The sequence below is a fragment of the Pan troglodytes genome, chromosome 15, assembly GCF_028858775.2.
Source record: "Pan troglodytes isolate AG18354 chromosome 15, NHGRI_mPanTro3-v2.0_pri, whole genome shotgun sequence".
NCBI lineage: Eukaryota > Metazoa > Chordata > Mammalia > Primates > Hominidae > Pan > Pan troglodytes.
The window spans coordinates 44,568,258-44,587,657 of NC_072413.2; the positions used below are offsets into that span (position 1 = coordinate 44,568,258).

Below are 19,400 nucleotides of genomic sequence, written 5' to 3' on the forward strand. Positions count from 1 at the left end.
AAATAAAGACCCAAAGAAGGAAGTAGAATCAATCACTTATGTAACAAATTTGACAAAGAATAATAAATTATGAAAATGTGATAAGGCAAAGGGGCTTGAGCCAGGACAGTTAATTGGGTAGAAAAGTGGCCAGGAAGATATGAATTAAGTGTAACAAGGTTTGTACAAAGTTTCTTTGGATTCAATTTTACATCTTTGATGATAATAATGCGATTTTTCTTCTAAGATAGGGAGAACATCTTTCACATGAGACTTTCATCTCTTGCTTTTAAGAAGGCACAAAGGTCAAAGTGATCTTCTTATAATTGTTATTTTTCAATTGCCTTTAACTTAAATAATTAATATGCCAGAATTACATATTGTGGATGGCATATTCTTAACTCCTTCACTTTAAAACTGAATTAGAAAAATGCCTTATTTTGGCAAGAATTTTGTTGTTTCACTAATTACTATAACTTTTGTGCATAGTATGGTTTCTGGCCCCATAGAAGTTGCTCAGTAAGTATTTTGCTTGTAAATATTAAAGTGAATTTTAGTCTCTATGTATATCCATAGCTATATATATATCCATAGCTTTAAAACCTCTGAGTCAGTTTCAAAATATTTGAAGACACTTTTTGTAAAGATATGAGGATTGGCCTAATAGTCAGAATAGACTTCAAGTATGGCTCTGCTAAAAATAAGATATGTGACTTTGAATAAATTATTTATTTTTGTTGATATTCAATTTCGTGATGAGTAAGATGAGTGAGTTGAAAAAGAAAATTTAATATTACATTGATAGCAAACATTCTTTAATTTGTATTGACTTTTAAAAACAATAGCAAATGATATAAAATTTAAACATATGAGAAAGTAAAATATATGAAAAAACATACAGTGTGCAGTCACGAATAAATGGAATTAAATTGTTATATGATTCTAGAATCTTTAGAAAAAATATTAGGTTGGTGCAAAAGTTATTGCGGTTTCTTGCCATTACTTTCAATTGCGGTTTATTGCCATTGAAAGTAATGGCAAGAAACCGCAATAACTTTTGCACCAACCTAACAGTAAAATAGTAAAAGTGCTATGGTAAATGAAGAGTGTATATTTGTAGTTCATAGGCTAACCGTTAAAGAATAATACAATATATGACTAAAACATATTTTGTGTGTGTGTGCGTGTGTGTGTGTGTGTGTTTGCTAAACCCTATAACAAATATTTTTAGTCTGGATAAGAAAAAATAAGAAATTTATGCAGTTACATATATATATACCATACTATAAATATTAAGGACACAGAAATATTGAAAATAAAAGGACAGAAAAAAAATACCACACAAACACTAAATAAAAGGAAAGCTAGTCTACTAAAATAAGAGAGTACTTTGAGATGAGAAATATAATTAGCAAAAAAGAGGAACATTTTATGATGATGAATGTATTGATTCAAAAGGAAGACATAACAATGCTAAATTTGGATGCACCTGAAAAACAAAAGAACCAAATATGAAACAATAAAAGGAAGTACAAACAAATCCACAGTTGTATTTGATATTTTAACACACGTTCTCAGTATCTGGTACAATGAGCTGATCAAAGAAATAAGGATTATGTATTAGTATTATTATTATTATTAGCAACTTGATCCTGTTGGAATACATAAAACATTACTTCCAACAAATATATAACACATTCAAGTAGACATAGAAATTTATTAAAATAGACCATATGTTGAAATGTAATAAAATTTTAAATGATGTTCTCTCTATGTAAACTTAAAATAGAAATTAAGTTGTGAAGATAGACAACTCCTAAATATTTGGACAACACTATGCTAAAAAAACTTAGGGGTCAAAGAAGAAATCACAATGGAATTGAGAAAATATATTGAACTGAATGTTAATGAAAACAGGTCTTCACTAACGGTAGCAGTTAAACAGGATTTGACTGTTAAAGATTCACAGGACCCCAAATGACAATGCTTATAAATCTATGATTTATTTTAGGGAAATAATACAAAATTGGAACAAGTAAAACTTAGGACAGTAGCCAAAGGCTGCCTCACAGTTAGAAGTCCATAGAGGATAGGCACAATCTCCCATTCTTCTCCCTATGTAGGGTCATCATTGACATTCTTCTCTCTCAGATCTTAAAGCACCAATATGTGGATGGAACACCCTTGAATCCAGGGAGCCCAAAATAGAGTGTAAAACCTATTTCCTTCTGATCATGTAGGCATTTTCATGCTGCATAGACACCTCAATGGTAGACCATGGGAAAAGCATAGTATGTGGGCCACAATGCACCATTCCTCACGGCACAGTGCCTCATGGCTTCTCTTGGCTAGGGAAAGGAGTTCCCTGACGCCTTGTGCTTCCCAGGTGAGGCAACACCCCACCCAGCTTCTGCTCTCCATCTGTGGGCTGTACTCACTGTCTAACCAGTCCCAATGAGGTGAGCTGGGCACCTCAACTGGAAACGCAGAAATCACCCGCCTTCTGCATTGATCTCACTGGGAGCTACAGACCGGAGCTGTTCCTATTCAGCCAGCCACCTGATTTTTATATTTCTAAAGACATTCTTAAACTGTGCATTCCAAGACTGCTCAACCAACTCTTGTTGGCTGAGAATAATATAATGCATGCAACATAAAAAGAATAAAAATGAACTCCTCTAAAATATTTTCAGAAAAGTTGTTTGAATTGAATGATATGATGTTAAAAATGATGATCCGCTCTCCACTGGAGATTAGAGTGCAAGTCTGTGTGGTGCACAGGATATATTTAAATGAATGTTTGAATAAGTATTTCTGCAAAACCTCCTCTATAATTATCAAGATGCATTAAGTTTATGCTACTCCCAAACAATTTTTCATCCTCTAAAATGCTCTAGCCTTTATGAGTTATTCAAGATACATATGTAATCAGACTATAAATAAAATAGGTTAGGATAAATCATGCAGCTTTTCTTCCACCTCGTGTAACATTTTATCACTATGGTATGAGTCAAGACAGGAATTGCCTGAGGAAAAATGACAAATACTTCACTTCATGATTAATCTTTTTGCCATTATAAATATCTTTTTAAAATTAATGTTTTATTTTGTATCTAGAGTTTGTATGTATAAGAAACCTTTTGTATTTAATCAGATCAATTTCTCATTGCTCTCCAAAAATACTCAATGCCTATTCACTTATTATATTTTCTTCTAAGCCAGCTTCTTCTTGAGAAGTTAGTTGAACTTCTGAGAAGCAGGAAGAACAGTGATATTATTTCCTTTCCATTACTGCGCCATCCAATAAATCCATAAATAAAATCTAGTATTCAAATTCCAAAGAAAACTGAAGAAGGCAACATGATCTGGTGGAAGTATATTCATGAATCTCTTAGGAGCTTGGCCTTGAGTGTAAACATGTCTTCAAGTCAGACTCTTTCAGTGAGGACAAGTTACATGGCCACCACGCACCACAGTAAGGGAGGCTGGGGAACAGGAACCGTCTGCTCTTGTGACTCCATTTATTTTTATAGCCTTCTTCTTACAGAATGATCACTCACCCTCCTCCCCAAAAGAAACAATCCAAAGGCAAACTCCAGGATTTCAGGGTGACTCAAGACCAGTCTACCAGGTTTACATGTGATTCCTCATATGCTAGTGATTAGAACACAAATCGGCTGCTGCCCTAAACACACACATCCATACATTCATGCCTTGGCCTAGAAGTAGCATGTATCATTTTACCTACATGTCATTAAAGGATATAAAATATTCCATTTGACACTGAAAAATTTAGAAAGTTATTCAGCCAGTTGCTTTTCATAACATGCACATGTTGAGAAGTATTTATTTTTGGTATCATCTGACAAAACATCAAAATGATTAGCTAATATTTCCATTATTGTAGACATATATCATTGATTACATATACTCACTTCTTTCTGCAATAGACTCTCTCTATAGTACTTGCCTTTACACACATATATACTCTTATGCATTCTTCTGAAAGTACTTTAAGTATTTCAGTTCATTTAATTGGGTTATGTAAAATAATTAATGTGTGGCTAAAATTTCTAGTGGCTGAAAGCTATTATAGTTTTCTAGTGGCTGAAAGCCATTATAGTTTTAATTGGCCTACCCTCACTAAGTTTTAAAACTATAAGTCAGTTTTAAAACTTATTTAAAGCCATCATAGCTTTAAAACTAAGTGAGGATAGGCCATTTAAATTAGTAAGGCTGTATTTTCATCAGAAATCAAAAAGGTGTTGAAATCTTGATTGTATAATATACGCATTTTTTAAAAGTCTTCAGTGGCTTGAAAATTTTACTTTATTTTAATGTTTTCTATAATTACAAAGTAATTAAAATAATAAAAATAATTGTTATAATTTGATTTTTTATAGCTCACCAGATTCCCTAATGATATTGTTTTTTTCCTCTTTGGAGGAAAGTTTGTATTGCTATTTATAATAAATGTATAACTTCACACATCTTATAATTGAAATAAATTTAAATGGATTATGACTTTACTAGATCCTTCTCAACACAAGGAACACATCTTAGTTCACAAGGGAAAAAAGAATAGTGAAAACTCAAAAGACTGTGCCTCTTTTCTATTCTCCACCTTGCAAGGAAGTCGGGACAAGTCACAGTAATCCAGTGAATTCCTGTTTCAGAAGGGGCATTGCTCAAGGTCTGACGGGACCTTAATTCCGTTACAGTATAGGTAAAAAAAATCCTCCCCTTCCCACCACAGTGTCAACACATATGCCTATTAAACTTTTGTACATCATTTGTTCTGTGGTCAGTTTCCAAATGAAATTGAATATCCTTAGTGGCTGACAATTGTTATTACTTAAATGAATCTGAATCAGACAGAACCTAAAAATGCCCAACTCATTTTTTTCCACTCACTAACTACACCACCTCCCATATTTTGAACTAGATCTTTCCATTTTTAATCACTGCATTACACAGCTCCATCAACCTCATGCTTTCTCTCTCCTTTTTCCTCATATCTTTTACATCGTTGCACTGATAATCCTTGTCAATCTCTACCTTAAAAAACTGCTGTTACCTTTCAAAGAAATTATTTCATATTGGCTTTACAAAGCCATGAGTGTATATTTAGTCTGTTAAATTAGATTAGATCCTTCAGAGATTTAACTGAGGACAATAGAATATTAACTTCCTACTGTTTTTCTAATGACAGTGAACCTTCTCCATTGTTCAAGTATACTCACTTGCCTTTTAAATGACATTGTATGGATGCCATCCCTTACGGCATTTAGATATTATTGATGTGCCACAATCTGAACAATGTTCAGAAGTACACAAATATCCATAATAAGACATCTTGTTGTAAGATGAGTTGTCTAAGAAATTTCTCCAAAGGGACATAGCACGTTTGCCCCAGATGCAGCATAACATCAATTTATGAAACAATGTTCGTTATTAGTTAAGAAAGATTTTAGCTTTATTGACGTGTTGGGTGGAAGAATTCTTTAATGAGGGAGGAGTTTCCTATTCCTTGTAGGATGTATAGCGTCCCTGACTTCTACCCACAAAATGCCAGCAGCCCTCACCTCCAAGTTGTGACAACCAAACATTTCCCCAGATATTGTGAAATACCCTTTGGGGGACAAAATTGTCCCTGTTGAGAACCACTGGAGTAACACTAATTGCTATAGCAGAGACCCAAAACACATAAAGGTTTAGAAAGCAGTAGTTCATTTCCCTCATAATATTCCTGGGAAGGTAAATAGATTAGTGAGTCATCTCTCTTTCATGTAGTCTTTAGGGACACATGCTGAAGGAGACTGCCATCTTCAATAAAGTCTTCCAGTTTTGTCTTGTATTCTCCATCTAAGCCAGTCAAAAGGGTAAAAGAGCATTGAAGGGGAACTTAAATGCCATAAAAGCTTTGGTCTTGAAATAATGCACATCACTCTAATTTACTTTCCATTGGTGAGAATAAACTGCATGGCCACAGTGAACTACAAGAGAAGCTGCAATAATAGCATAGCTCTATGCCTAAGAGAAGAGAGAAATATTTTCAGCGAACAGTTAGCCATAAGACTTCCTACTCAGAAAGTATCCATTTGGATTCATTTGCATTGGATCCTTGTTACATCCTTGCATATACAACACACTTATATCCCTTTTACAAGAGACACAACCCAATTTCTCCTTTTACACCATTCAGTTCAAACCCCAGCATATCAGGGTCATACAGTCTTCTCTATTGAGATCAGCTGTGGTTCTTCATGGTGCAAAGACCTTTGAATGAAGAAACAATTTATTGGCCTCACCCACAACTATGATCTCTTGATATACAAAGACCACTCAAGTTCTAAAAAGCTTGGCCTAGAGGTGGTACACATCATTTCATTTGTATTTCATTGGCAGGAGCTAGTCACAAGACTACATTAAACTGCAATGGAGGTTGAAATATGTTGCCTAACACAGAAAAAGGAACTTTGTTTTGATGAATGAGTAATAAAGTTACCAGTTTCTGGCACATAATGTAATCTGGGGAGTGATTAGATTATATGCCAAGAATAAAAGATTAAGCCCCCAGATAATACTGAACATTAGGCATGCCTACAACATTTTGGTTCTAAATAGTCAGAAATAAGTAGATTTTCAGAAGAATGTGGGGTGTCTAAAGGAGTACATTTACTTCCTGTGTGGGAAGGGAGTGGCGGGACACAGAGTTAGTTTGAAGGCAGAGCGTTATTCCCAATTGGAGCACAAAACTAAAAAGCAAGAAAAACGCCTCCTGTTTTAGTTTTTCATTTTGTTTTGTTTTGTTTCTGTTTTTTTTTTTTTTTTTTTTTTTTTTAATAAGTGGATTAAGAACGAAGGCCTCTCTTGGGACACATTGGTTTCCAATGATTATTCTAGATAGTGTGAAGGCTGTTAAAGATAACAGTTCTAAATTATACTCTCAGCATCCAGAGGGTGATAAATGTTTAGAAACAAGTCAGAATTGATCTGATGAGATTGCACTTCCTCAAGTTAAGCCAATACTAAATGGCTACCACAAGCTAGGAAGAGACACTCATTCTCTTCAATGTTACTTTAGTTTTAGCTTTTTCATTACGTTTTTGTTTGTCTTCTGAATCTTTAAAAGTTTATTCATAGATTTTTTGATATGTAGTTCCTAGAGCTTTTGTCAAGGAAAACTTGCATCAGACAAGTTAAACAGGTAAGAAGTCTTTATTCAAGACTATTTCAAAGGGAGACAGAGATTGAACTCAATACTGCTTTAAACAAAAGGTGGGAGAATCTTTAAGAACTGAAGTGAACTGGTATAAAAATAGGATGTTAGGTGGGAGGTTGGTCAGTGTGATTAGTCCATTTGAATTTGCTAATTGGCATTTATCAAAGTTAGGCTACTATGCTACCCCAAAGACTGGGAGTTAATGGCAGTATCTTCCTTGATGATTATCTTTCAAAGGGATGGCTCCTAGATCCTTAAGAAGGACATTACTGGGTTGTAAAACTGTCCAGAGGTTATGAAAAGATTTATGTCTCAAAGAGGCAAAGAACAAATTTACAAATACAAGTTTTTTGAAGTAAATGCTCCAAGAAAAGAGAGGCCATAGACCTTTAGTCAGGAGAAAACCTATGTAATGTTTATTTAAGCTGAGGAGAACACTAAGACCATCTCTTCAGTATTGAAATATAAAAGTGGTGTATTAAATGGTAAGTGGAGGCAATTATGTATACGTTTTTAGATATAGTCTTTTGATTACGAAGTCCAAAAATCCATTTGCTCTTTGGAGACTCACATAAATCTATCAATTTAAATGGCTCACAGAAATCTCTGACCCAAAATAGCTGGTTATTTTTCTTTTTTAGGACACAGTCATAAGAAATTTCCTTTGGTTCCACACTTGGTCTTTTCTATATTTGAGACATCTGAATTTCTGAATTTTAATAATTATATATTTTATATAGCTATTCAAAACTTTGAAAAAACATTAAAAATATAAGGCTAATGTAACAGGGTAGAGGTTATCTGTTTTTATTAGAACCCTAGGGCCGGGTTAAGTAAAAACTGATTTCTGTAATATATTACCATTTAGGTTATGAGTCTCCACCTATTCCTAAGTACAGTCATATGCTTCTTAACAATGATTCTGTCAATGATGAACCACATATACAACAGTGGTTCCATAAGATTACAATAGCTATACCATACAGCCTAGGGTGTAGTAGACTATATGGTATAGCTAGGTTTGTACAAGCACTCTTTATGATGTTTGCACAATATCAAAATCACCTAAAATGCATTTCATAAAACTTATACCTGTCATTAAGTGACACATGACTGTATTTGCCAACAACTTTGAGAAAATTCAGGTGTGAAATTTTCACAACAGTACACACTGCTTTTCAAATCCAATAAAAAAGGGAACAAGTGTCATATCATGTGGCTGTTTTCAGAGTAGTCTTCTCTTGTTGATCATTAGTCCAGTATTTCCTTAATTATCCTCATGATTTAAACCTAATATTTAACTTTTATATTTTCTCTCTGCATGTTTTCTGAGTGTCATCTAATTTTCTTCATAGTAATAATTTTTTTATGTTACTTTTACCTTATTGGTATTATTTCATGATTAACCACTTCTCTTTCTTCTTTTCAAAATATTTGCATAAACACTTTTTGGCCAGAATGTAATGATTTCATTTAAATAAAAATAGTGTTAGAAGATAAGGCACTCTTCTTTTGTTTTGTTATCCCAAGATTAAATCCTCCCAAATCCTGTATGTATGCATATGCTTCATATTTCTCCTTTATCACAGAGGTGGTTCTCACCCTCAGTTACTTGTAAAATAATCAACTCCTTCTATGGTTATTTTGCAACATTAATGTCTCCCATGCATACTTTGAAAGAATTATTTCACTCTTTGGCAATTCTAATGCCCTTGACTTTGTATGGTGCCCTTGTCAGTCCTCAGTAGGCCCATTTCTTTCCTTCTAGAAGAAAGTAATAAAGTTCTGTTGAGATAATGACCTTCAGTTTTAACTTTTACAAAAACAGAAGTAAATTTTTACCACATAATTAATTTAATGGTCATTTATCCTCAAGAATTTTTGAAAAAGGTATTCCTTATTTTTTAAAAATATATAAATAATGAGACTATATTCAGAGACCTCTTTAATGACTATTTAAATAGGTTTTAATTTTTAATTTATGTGACTTGAAATAAAAATTATTAAATTTAAAGTTCATGATCCTTAAAGATCATGAACCTAAATTAAATATAAAGTAAATAATTGATCATGCCTTGACCGTTTTTTTAAAAAATTAGACTATCTGAAAGGGGAAACATTTATTGTGAACTCTGATAATTTGTTATCAAAAGAACAATTAAAATATGCTGTCATTCAGCATATGAGTAATGATCATGATTATGACTGATTTATTTTCTTAGAGATATTGATATCCCATTGGTAGTAAAATTATTAGTTTTATAATATAACATAATTAGAGAATTTTCAGAGCTAAAGCTACATTGAGAAACCAAAGATTCAGTTCTCTGTAATCATGGAAGTCACACAGATTCTTGAGTTATAATAAGGCTTATAATTCTTTGAAAAATAATGGGTCTATGGATTTAACATCCATGCTATAGAAATTAATTATATTTAGGATGTGTGAAAGGTTGTCCTACATTTAAGTCATGAATTCAGATTTGTTTTGAACCTAACGTTTTGAATCACGTCCTTCTGATAGTGAATGAGCCTAGTTTACTGTTCAGTATATGCATCTCAGTATGGTTATGATGCTTTCTTTTGAATATGTAATACTTTTGTGAAGTGAAAGAAGAAATCGCCTGTATTCGTTTCAAAGGGCTGACATAACAAATTAGCTTAAATTGGGTGGCATACAACAATAGAAATTTATTCTTTCATAATTCTAGAAGCAAGGAGTCTGAAATTAAGATTTTAACACGGTGTGTTTTCTCTGAAAGTTCCAGGGAAGAATCCTTTCTTGCCTCTTCCTAGCCGCTGGTGATTGCCAGCAATCCTTTGGTTTCCTTGGTTTGTAGCTGCATCATTTCAGTCTCTGCTTCCACCTTCAACTAGCTGTTTTCCTGCTGTGTGTGACTGTGTTTTTGCACAGCCTTCTTATAAGGACGTCAGTCATTGGATTATCTATGTAACCTCGAAGAAGCCACCTAAGTTTTATTTTCCTCATGTTAATTTCCTCCTCTAAGCAGGAATAAGTTAGCTCACAGAATTTTTGTGAGGATCAAATAGAATGTGCTTTGGGAAAGATAAAGTAATAGAAAAATATTTGAATTCTTTTTAACTTGTACCAGTCGGTAAGGTAAGCATACACCTATACCCAGGAGAACTGCCATGGCCCAAGAGCAGAAGTCAAGCAGAAACAGCCAGCTGAAAATTAGTATACTGGACTACAGTGTAGAACTAGACAGAGATCTGGGAAACATCTGCAAGAAAGTGGTGGTCTAAGGACTTTGGAAATTTAATCATAAAATAAATAATGTAAATTCTACTTTTACATTAGAGTTAATACTGTGCAAATATAAAACATGTATCAAATCATATACAACTTTAAAAAATATCCCTATATGTTTAAACATCATATGAAAAAATTATTTATTAATATGGAATCAAACATATATCCTTAGGTTTATATTTTTACCTGGCATATTAATCCAGTTTAAAAAGCAGACACACAGTTGCAAAACATGAGCATTCTACTTTATAAGATGGCCCAGTAGCCCGTAGTTTGTAGATTACAACTGACGTGAGTTTTTAGATTGCAACTGACCTGAGTTCTGATCATCTGTGCATTTTTGGGAGGAAGGGCATTTTAACATAAGCACACGGGTAAAGAAGACAGAAAGAAATAGGCAGAATCAAAGAATACAAGGCTTCAGTTATATAGAAGAAACACAATCAGGAAAATTATTATACAACATAGTGACTATAGTTAATATAAATGCTAAGAAAGTAGTTGTAAAGTGTTCTCACCACAAGGATGATAACTGTCAGGTCTCTGAGCCCAAGCCAAGCCATCGCATCCCCTGTGACTTGCACATATACATCCACATGGCCTGAAGATCCATAAAAGAAGTAAAAATAACCTTAACTGATGACATTCCACCATTGTGATGTGTTTCTGCCCCACCCTCACTGATCAATGTACTTTGTAATCTCTGCCACCCTTAAGAAGCTTCTTTATAATTTTCCCCACCCTTAAGAAGGTTCTTTGTTATTCTCCTCACCCTTGAGAATGTACTTTGTGAGATCCACCCCTGCCTGCAAAACATTGCTCTTAACTTCACCACCTATCCCAAAACCTCTAAGAACTAATGATAATCTACCACCCTTTGCTGACTCTCTTTTCGGACTCAGCCCACCTGCACCCAGGTGAAATAAACAGCCATGTTGCTCACACAAAGCCTGTTTGGTGGTCTCTTTACATGGACATGCATGAAATTTGGTGCCATGACTCGGATCGGGGGACCCCCCCCCCCCACCTTGGGAGATCAATCCCCCGTCCTCCTGCTCTTTGCTCCATGAGAAAGATCCACCTATGTATGACCTCAGGTCCTCAGACTGACCAGCCCAAGAAACATCTCACCAGTTTCAAATCTGGTAAGCAGCCTCTTTTTACTCTCTTCTCCAACCTCCCTCACTATTTCTCAACCTCTTTCTCCTTTCAATCTTGGCACTACACTTCAATCTCTCCCTTCTCTTAATTTCAATTCCTTTCATTTTCTAGTAGAGACAAAGGAGACACGTTTTATCCGTGGACACAAAACTCTGGCGCCGGTCACGGACTGGGAAGGCAGCCTTCCCTAGGTGTTTAATCATTGCAGGGGCACGTCTCTGATGATCCACCCATGTTTCAGACGTGTCAGACCACGCAGGGATGCCTGCCTTGGTCCTTCACCCTTAGCGGCAAGTCCCGCTTTTCTGAGGGAGGGGCAGGTACCCCAACCCCTTCTCTCCATGTCTCTACCCCTTCTCTGCTCTTCTGGAGCAGGGGCAAGAACCCCTCACAACCCCTTCTCCTTCACCCTTAGCAGCAAGTCCCGCTTTTCTAGGGGGCAAGAACCCCCCAATCCCTTATTTCCGTGCCCCAACCCCTTCTCTGCTTTTCTGGAGGGCAAGAACCCCCCCACCCACCCCTTCTCTGTGTCTCTACTCTTTTCTCTGGGCTTGCCTCCTTCACTATGGGCAAGCTTCCACCTTCCATTCCTCCTTCTTCTCCCTTAGCCTGTGTTCTTAAGAACTTAAAACCTTTTCAACTCTCACCTGACCTAAAATCTAATCGTCTTATTTTTTTCTGCAATGCCGCTTGACCCCAATACAAACTCAACAGTAGTTCCAAATAGCCGGAAAACGGCACTTTCAATTTTTCCATCCTACAAGATCTAAATAATTGTTGTCATAAAATGGGCAAATGATCTGAGGTGCCTGACGTCCAGGCATTCTTTTACACATCAGTCCCTTCCTAGTCTCTGTGCCCACTGCAACTCATCCCAAATCTTCCTTCTTTCCCTCTCTCCTGTCCCCCCAGTCCCAACCCCAAGTGTCCCTGAGTCTTTCTAATCTTCCTTTTATACAGACCCATCTGACCTCTCCCCTCCTCGCCAGGCCGAGCTAGGTCCCAATTCTTCCTCAGCCTGGGCTCCTCCACCCTATTATCTTTTTATCACCTCCCCTTCTCACACCTGGTCCCGCTTACAGTTTCATTCCGTGACTAGCCCTCCCCCACCTGCCCAGCAATTTACTCTTAAAAAGATGGCTGGAGCTAAAGGCATAGTCAAGGTTAATGCTCCTTTTTCTTTATCCCAAATCAGATAGCATTTAGGCTCTTTTTCATAAAATATAAAAATCCAGCCCAGTTCACGACTTGTTTGGCAGCAACCCTGAGACACTTTACAGCCCTAGACCCTAAAAGGTCAAAAGGCCGTCTTATTCTCAATATACATTTTATTAGCCAATCTGCTCCCGACATTAAATAAAACTCCAAAAATTAAATTCTGGCCCTCAAACCCCACAACAGGATTTAATTAACCTTGCCTTCAAGGTGTACCATAATAGAAAAAAGTTGCAATTCCTTGCCTCCACTGTGAGACAAACCCCAGCCACATCTCCAGCACACAAGAACTTCCAAACGCCTGAACCGCACTGACCTGGCGTTCCTCCAGAACCTCCTCCCCCAGGAGCTTGCTACAAGCGCCAGAAATCTGACCACCAGGCCAAGGAATGCCTGCAGCCCAGGATTCCTCCTAAGCCATGTCCCATCTGTGTGGGACCCCACTGGAAATCAGACTGTTCAACTCACCTGGCAGCCACTCCCAGAGCCCCTGGAACTCTGGCCCAAGGCTCTCTGACTGACTCCTTGGCTTAGCAGCTGAAGACTGACGCTGCCCGATCGCCTCAGAAGCCCCGTAGACCATCACAGATGCAGAGCTTTAGGTAACTCTCACAGTGGAGGGTAAGTCCGTCCCCTTCTTAATCAATACGGAGGCTACCCACTCCACATTACCTTCTTTTCAAGGGCCTGTTTCCCTTGCCTCCATAACTGTGGTAGGTATTGACAGCCAGGCTTCTAAACCTCTTAAAACTCCCCAACTCTGATGCCAAATTAGACAATACTCTTTTAAGCACTCCTTTTTAGTTATCCCCACCTGCCCAGTTCCCTTATTAGGCCGAGACACTTTAACTAAATTATCTGCTTCCCTGACTATCCCTGGATTACAGCTACATCTCATTGCTGCCCTTCTTTCCAATCCAAAGCCTCCTTTGTGTCCTCCTCTTCTATCCCCCCACCTTAACCCACAAGTATAAGATACCTCTACTCCCTCCTTGGTGACCGATCATGCACCCCTTACCATCTCATTAAAACCTAATCACCCTTACCCCACTCAATGCCAATATCCCATCCCACAGCATACTTTGAAAGGATTAAAGCCTGTTATCACTCGCCTGCTACAGCATGGCCTTTTAAAGCCTATAAACTCTCCTTAGAGTTCTCCCATTTTACCTGTCCTAAAACCAGACAAGCCTTACAAGTTAGTTCAGGATCTATGCCTTATCAACCAAATTGTTTTGCCTATCCACCCCGTGGTGCCAAACCCATATACCCTCATATCCTCAATACCTCCCTCCACAACCCTTTATTCTGTTCGGGATCTCAAACATACTTTCTTTACTATTCCTTTGCACTCGTCATCCCAGACTCCCTTCGCTTTCACTTGGACTGACCCTGACACCCATTAGGCTCAGCAAATTACCTGGGCTGTACTGCCGCAAGGCTTCACAGACAGCCCGCATTACTTCAGTCAAGCCCAAATTTCATCCTCATCTGTTACCTATCTCGGCATAATTCTCATATAAACACACGTGCTCTCCCTGCTGATCATGTCCGATTAATCTCCCAAACCTCAATCCCTTACAAAACAACAACTCCTTTCCTTCCTAGGCATGGTTAGGGTGGTCAGAATTCTTACACAAGAGCCAGGACCACACCCTGTAGCCTTTCTGTCCAAACAACTTGATCATACTCTTTTAGCCTAGCCCTCATGTCTGCGTGCAGCCGCTGCCGCTGCTTTAATACTTTTAGAGGCCCTAAAAATCACAAACTATGCTCAACTCACTCTCTACATTTCTCATAACTTCCAAAATCTATTTTCTTCCTCATACCTGATGCATATACTTTCTGCTCCCCAGCTCCTTCAGCTGTACTCACTCTTTGTTAAGTCCCACAATTACCATTGTTCCTGGCCCGGACTTCAATCTGGCCTTGCACATTATTCCTGATACACCTGACCCCCATGACTGTATCTCTCTGATCCACCTGATATTCACCCCATTTCCCCATATTTCCTTCTTTCCTGTTCCTCACCCTGATCACGCTTGATTTATTGATGGCAGTTCCACCAGGCCTAATCACCACACACCAGCAAAGGCAGGCTATGCTATAGTACAAGCCACTAGCCCACCTCTCAGAACCTCTCATTTCCTTTCCATCATGGAACTCTATCCTCAAGGAAATAACTTCTCAGTGTTCCATCTGCTATTCTACTACTCCTCAGGGATTATTCAGGCCCCCCTCCCTTCCCTACACATCAGGCTCGAGGATTTGCCCCCACCCAGGACTGGCAAATTAGCTTTACTCAACACGCCTCGAGTCAGGGAACTAAAATACCTCTTAGTCTAAATAGACATTTTCACTGAGTAAGTAAAGGCCTTTCATACAGGGTCTGGGAAGGCCACCGCAGTCATTTCTTCCCTTCTGTCAGACAAAATTCCTCAGTTTAGCCTTCCCACCTCTATACAGTCTGATAACAGACCAGCATTTATTAGTCAAATCAGCCAAGCAGTTTTTCAGGCTCTTAGTATTCAGTGAAACCTTTATATCCCTTACGGTCCTCCTTCTTCAAGAAAAGTAGAACGGACTAAAGGTGTTTTAAAAACACACCTCACCAAGCTCAGCCACCAACTTAAAAAGGACTGGACAATACTTTTACCACTTTCGCTTCTCAGAAGTCAGACCTGTCCTCAGAATGCTACAAGGTACAGCCCATTTAAGCTCCTGTGTAGACGCTCCTTTTTATTAGGCCCCAGTCTCATTCCAGACACCAGACCAACTTAGACTGTGTCCCAAAAAAACTTGTCATCCCTACTATCTTCTGTCTAGTCATACTCCTATTCACCGTTCTCAACTACTCATACATGTCCTGCTCTTGTTTACACTGCCAGTTTACACTGTTTCTCCAAGCCATCACAGGTGATATCTCCTGGTGCTATCCCCAAACTGCCACTCTTAACTCTTGAAGTAAATAAATAATCTTTGGTGGCAGGACTATGCTGAATCTCCTTAGGCACTCTCTAATTAGATGTCCTCAGTCCTCCCAATTCTTAGACCTTTTATACCTGTTTTTCTCCTTCTCTTATTCCATTTAGTTTTTCAATTCATACAAAACTGTATCCAGGCCATCACCAATAATTCTATATGACAAATGTTTCTTCTAACATCCCCACAATATCACCCCTTACCACAAGATCTCCCTTCAGCTTAATCTCTCCCACTCTAGGTTCCCACGCCGCCCCTAATCTCGCTTGAAGCAGCCCTGAGAAACATCGCCCATTCTCTCTCCATACCACCCCCCAAAAATTTTCGCCGCCCCAACACTTCAACATTATTTTGTTTTATTTTTCTTATTAATATAAGAAGGCAGGAATGTCAGGCCTCTGAGCCCAAGCCAAGCCATCGCATCCCCTGTGACTTGCACATATACACCCAGATGGCCTGAAGTAACTGAAGATCCACAAAAGAAGTAAAAATAACCTTAACTGATGACATTCCACCATTGTGATTTGTTTCTGCCCCACCCTCACTGATCAATGTACTTTGTAATCTCTGCCACCCTTAAGAAGGGTCTTTATAATTTCCCCCACTCTTAAGAAGGTTCTTGGTAATTCTCCCCACCCTTGAGAATGTACTTTGTGAGATCCACCCCTGCCGGCAAAACATTGCTCTTAACTTCACCACCTATCCCAAAACCTCTAAGAACTAATGATAATCCACCACCCTTTGCTGACTCTCTTTTCGGACTCAGCCCGCCTGTACCCAGGTGAAATAAACAGCTATGCTGCTCACACAAAGCCTGTTTAGTGGTCTCTTCACACGGATGTGCATGAAAATAACTATGTGAGGTAATACATATGTTAATTAGCTGGATTTTGTCATTTTACAATGTATATATACTTCAAAACTTCATGACATACATAGTAAACATACACAATTTTATCCGTCAAAAAAATAATAATAATAGGCAGAGTCTAAGGTGAGAGTCAACTGAGATGTGTAGCTTCTCCCCGGTAGTGACAGTGATTGAGCAAATAAAAAAATGTATTTCTGTCCACTTGACTGAGGTCCAAATAGGTTGTCCTCATTCAAGTGAACAGCAATTCATTCATTCATTTACTTATTTATTCAACTTACCTGCTGAGTGATTTCTAAGTATAAGGAACTGTTAGATGCTGAGGATATACGGGAGTCAAGCATAGCACCTATCTTCAACTTAAAATCTAGTGGAAAAATGCTACTTAAATTAGTATTGTTTAATACTAATTAATTACTGTTAATGACAGCTGAGAATTATTGACTAAATACTTGATATAAATCATTCAAAAACTCTGGTCTAAAAAGAAAATATAAGCCTCTACCTTAATTAGTGCCTGCAATTGCTAAGGGCTGTGAAGGGCAGGAGCTCAAAATTAATATTTAATTTTATATAAGTTTATGCATGTAATGAGGAACTCATTATTTTGAATCATAATATTGCTAAATTGAAGTAGAAAAAGAAAAAAGCTGACTGTTAGAACTGAAAATTTTTTAGAGATCCTCATTTTACACATAGAGAAATAGTAGCTGAGAGTTAGCAAATAAGGACCTTAGATTCAGTTATAGTGTTTGGGAAGAGATTGGCTGATTTTGTCTTAAAACTGATTTCTATTACTTTGTGGTTATTGTCTTTATACACATTAGGTAGCCAGAGTGATCTTTAAAATATATATATATATATATATATACACACACACACGCATGTGTTTAAAGCTGTTTCAAATCGTTAAATAGTTTTCTATGGCTCTTAAGAGAATAACCAAAATATTTATTTGGCTCATATTAAAATAGGAATAGATCTAGGTGGTCGCAGAAGGATGGAAAAACCCAAACAGCTGCCAAAACAAGAACTAGGCAAAGAAACTACAGGATAACAGAAAACCCAAAATAAGGGAGAGAACATGACTAAAACCCCCCATCAGGGTGATATGTCCATGACTCTTCTGGGCAAACCCAAATAAGGGAGAAAGTGGTCAGTAACCAGGAGTCCCTGAAATCCCCTCCTTTTCCAGAATATCTAATGATTATTACACCCCTAATTAAAGAAACACCCATAAAATAAGGATGCTGGGTAGTCACCGGAGAAGTGGGAAAATAAGCAGCAATTTCACACAGCAGCAAAAAAGCAGCTGTTCCAGTTAGCCACAAGGACAAGGACGAACTTGGGCTGATAAGATCCTAACAAACAGGATGGGGGCTAAGCTGGTTGAAACCGGCTGGGTACAACATAGTATTGGGTTTAACCCATGTTCTACCCCAGACCAATCATATGCTCATTACCATACTAACTCACACACCCACCAGCACCACGACAGATAGGAGCACGGCCGTATGTAGCATAAAAATAGGTGGCAGCCGGGCACGGTGGCTCACGCCTGTAATCCCAGCACTTTGGGAGGCGGAGGTGGGTGGATCATGAGGTCAGGAGATCGAGACCATCCTGGCTAACAAGGTGAAACTCCATCTCTACTAAAAATACCAAAAAAAAAAAAAAAAAAAAAAAAAAAATTAGCCGGGCGTGGTGGCAGGCGCTACTCGGGAGGCCGAGGGAGGAGAATGGCGTGAACCTGGGAGGCGGAGCTTGCAGTGAGCCGAGATCGCGCCACTGCACTCCAGCCTGGGCGACAGAGCGAGACTCCGTCACAAAACAAAACGAAACAAACAAACAAACAAAAAAAAGGTGGCACCCCAATTCCAAGAAATCTCTACCTTTTTTTTTTTCTTGAAATCCTCATTATTCTACCCCCTAATTAGGAGCAGCATAAAATTAGAAGCCCAAACTCTGAATTCTTTCTTGAGGCAGTATCAAGAACCTGGAACACAGGCAGGGACTTGGGTCTCATTGGCATCTGGAGACCCTCCTAAGCCCTCCAGCAACAATACTGCATGCAGGAGCTGGTCCCCTCTCTAACCACTGGCTTCCTGCATCGCAGCTACACTGACGGCTTCTCGTTCTTCCAGAACTCTAAAGCCGCCTGTGTCCTCCGTTCTCTACAGATACTGTTTCCTCTGCCTAGATTTCTCCTTCCACTCACGTTGTTAACCGCAATCTTCAGCTCAAACCCTATTTTATAACAGATGCCTTCCTGGACCCTTTCAACTTGGTGAACTACACCTGCAATATGGTCACATAGCTTTCTAAAATATTCTTTATAATTGTAAATTTATTTTTTGAATTATTTAGTCTGTCTCCGTCACATCTCGCCCTAGGTTTCACCAGAGCAGAAGAGAAAAAGACTTGTGTGCAAGTAGTTTAATTGAAAATGGATTCCAGGGAATAGGAGTGAGAGGCCAGACTGAAATAAGTTAAATCAGGGAAGTAAGAAAGACCACTATGGACTTAAATTTTGTGTTCCCACTGGGGCTAATAAGAAACTTGATGAAATGCATCCCTGAACTGTCTGGCTTGCAGATGACAGAGGAAATCATTTATTTATTGGCTCCATTCTCTTCGGTCCAGGGTAAGCCCATAACATCTGTGCCTAAATACTATTTTGCAAAGAAAAAAAA

The 19,400-nt window shown here is 38.1% G+C and overlaps 1 long non-coding RNA gene across 1 annotated transcript in view; it reads right to left on the minus strand.

Annotated features, from left to right (window-relative positions):
- The window catches only part of LOC107968160 (uncharacterized), a 51,325-nt gene extending 32,842 nt beyond the window's left edge, over positions 1 to 18,483 (minus strand). Inside the window, exons 1-3 of the long non-coding RNA XR_001709132.4 lie at positions 18,192 to 18,483; positions 16,989 to 17,074; positions 10,997 to 11,079 (exon numbers count right to left, since the gene is read on the minus strand). This is a non-coding gene — a long non-coding RNA (uncharacterized LOC107968160). The remainder of the gene's footprint in view (positions 1 to 10,996; positions 11,080 to 16,988; positions 17,075 to 18,191) is intronic.
- Between the last annotated feature and the right edge of the window lie 917 nt (positions 18,484 to 19,400).